The sequence below is a fragment of the Maniola jurtina genome, chromosome 13 (assembly GCF_905333055.1).
Source record: "Maniola jurtina chromosome 13, ilManJurt1.1, whole genome shotgun sequence".
Lineage (NCBI taxonomy): Eukaryota > Metazoa > Arthropoda > Insecta > Lepidoptera > Nymphalidae > Maniola > Maniola jurtina.
The window spans coordinates 5770295-5773473 of record NC_060041.1 but is presented as its reverse complement, the minus strand read 5'-3'; positions in this window follow the sequence as shown (position 1 = coordinate 5773473).

Sequence of the window (3179 nt, the reverse complement as noted above, 5' to 3'; positions counted from 1 at the left end):
GGCTGTAAAAACAACTTTATAGTTTTTAGGTAGCCTTTTCGACTAGGACATGCGACAGGATGCGACTGTGTGAGAAAGTCATCAATAGGGATAATTTTGCTCACCTTAATGTTTGTTAAGGAAAAGCGTACAAAAAGATATGCTATGAAACTATTCTAAGCTATGAAAATAAAGCATTCGCACTCCGCGAAATTCGCGATATTATGTAGTCCCTACTAGCTACAATCTACATAGTAGATAGGTACCTGCATACCGCTCGCCCTGGCGACTCTTCCCATAGAGAAAGAGATAAAGAAAAACAGATAGGAAGACACGACAGACGGACAGACGAACAGACTAACAGACGGACAGACAGACAGATAGACAGACAACAAAGAGATCCTACAAGGGTTCTTTTTTTCCTTTTGAGTTACGGAACCCTAAACATGTAATGTACCTGTGTGCTAAACATTTATTACTTAGATAAGCTCATTATAGCTCTGGTAAAAAGCATTGGGCAGTGGGCACTCATCGATTTTTTACAAAAGTGGGAAATACAATCACGTTCAACATTGTTGGAGTAAGCATCATCATCAACTCATCGCCGGCCCACTATTGAGCACGGGTCTCTCCTCAGAATGAGAAATATTTTGGCCAGAGTTCAGACAGACTTCGCACACTTTGAAGAACTCTCAAGCAGCCGGTTACTTCACGATTTTTCCTTCACCATTTAAGCAAATGATATTTATTTACTTAAAACCGCTAGAGGTGCGTGCCCGGAATCGAACCCCCACCTCCTGAATAAGAAGCCAACGGCTATTACCGTTGATATAATCGGAGTAATATTTTGTACAAAAATTATTCATATACCTACCAGACACGTAGTAATGTTCCACTAGACAGAGCCCGTAATATAATCGCCGACGGCGATCTCATTATAAGCTGAATAAAGGTCACACAAGTTACAAGACCTAGGTCCTGGGTTAGACGTATCAAATTCTAATTTGTAGGACAAATCAAGGTATTATATCACAATCTTACATTTGGTTGACCGAGCTTTAGGGTCAGATTCGTCGGTGTAATAGGTACACCTACTACTTAGGTTCATAATGAAGTAAGTTTTAACCGACTTCCAAAAAGGAGGTGGTTCTCAATTCGGCCCTTTTTACCCAACTGCAGCGAAGCCCAAAGGAGGGTTATGTGTTTGACCTGTATTTTATATATGTGTACACCGAATTTTGGAGGTTTTTGAATCGATTTACAAAATATGTTGTTTAATCAACAGCAAAAGTTTCCAGCAGAAATTTTTCCTTCATCGCATCGCATCGCATCGCATCACATCGCACCGCACCGCATCGCATCGCATATTTATATTTTTTCCACACCAAAGTTTGAATATCTGTTTGTTAACAATATATGTCTCATTTAGAGACATATTAAATGATAGACATTTCTGATAAGTCATGTACCTATTAGTGAATCTATATAAAATCTGTTTAGTGCTTTTTGAGTTTAACACTTAAAACAGACGGACGCAATCTTATCGGTGAAGGAATGCAAAATAAATGAAATACCTTTAATTTTTTTTTTATATAATTTTTTTATTTAAATAGAGAGTCAACAGTTTAGAATAAATACATTTTAGGTACAAAAACGAATGAATTACATTTAATTACTTGTCATACCAGAACTATCTTATTATTCAGTCTGTTTCCTCGTTGTCTTAGAACGTGTGATACTGATCAAACCATTTCAGCTTCATCTAACGTGACAGCTAAGAAATTGTTATAATTGAGACATCAATCATGTTACGATAATTTGTATTAGCTACGTGATCGCAATGTTAGGTACTTTATGAATGAAATTAAGCGCAACTGCAATGAATGCGCGTGCGCAAATGTCGTAAAATATATTGTATCATTGACACCTGCAACTAAAGTGATATAAAAGAATTATCTAGAATGATTGGCTGTTGCCTAGACTCTCTAGATTCTTAGGTCTAGTTGCACGACAGGCGGTTAAAGTTGCGTTACGGTTATTATCGGTCAAACTGGAATACTTGATTCACCTAGGTGAATCATATCATACTTCCATACTTAATATTATAAATGCGAAAGTGTGTTTATCTGTCTGTCTGTCTGCTACGTTTTCACAGCTCAGCCGCTGGACCCATTTTAATGAAATTTAGAACAGAGTTGTCTTACATGCCGGGGTCCAACCCCGACATGTAGCCACAGGCTACTTTTATCCCGGAAAATCAACGTGTTCCTACGGGATTCTTAAGAGTCTATCCATTTAACCGATTTATATATGTTTGATACAGAGTTAGCTTACGCCCCGGAAATTGTCTTCGGCACCTTCTTATCCCTTAAAAGCAAAGAGTTCACACGGGATTTTATAAAAAGACCTAAATCCACGCGGACGGAGTCGCGGGTATCATCTAGTACATAATAATATGTACATAATGTACTGTGCTTGGAAGTAAATATAGGCTTCTACTGGTCCTCAGAACAAGGAACTATTTCAATTGTCGGTCAAAATCACATGGGTCTATAAATTGGTAGAATTATCCAGAAGCGCAGTCCGGGTGAAAGGGTTGGCCGATTTGTTCAAGGTTAAGAACACCGGCAGTGCACTAGTTTGCACTTGCGTGGGCTTCTCACACATACCTATTACCTACCTAGGTACCTACTTATTCAAATAGGTACACAGATAGTACCTAATTATATTTTGACTGTCTGTATTATAGAATTAACAAAAAAACCTTCACCAAGGCGCATTCAGTTTTGCCGGATAGAATCTCATTCCCATATCAGCTTGTCCTGCAGCATAAGCCGCCTTCAGATGCTTAGTTCCAACACATCCCCTCCTGGATCGTTCGAAGTCATGTTGCTCCAGCTAGGTATAAGTTAGTTAGATATACAAGTACCTACCACGTTTATGGTCACCCTCCCTTTTTTCGACTGCCTCCCTTCATCACTAACAATTGATCAAATAAAACACTGGTCAAGTGTCTCAGATTATGCGGTAGGATAACTAGGTACTTGTCAAAAACTTTGGCACCTATTATTTCTTCTTCTTCTTCTTCTTCTCTCTGGGCTGGTTTCCGCACTTAAACGTTTCCGTCTGTTGTGCGTGCGTTGCCCCTCCCAATGCACCTATTATTTATTAAACGCTAGTTTTTCTTCAAAAAACCGATC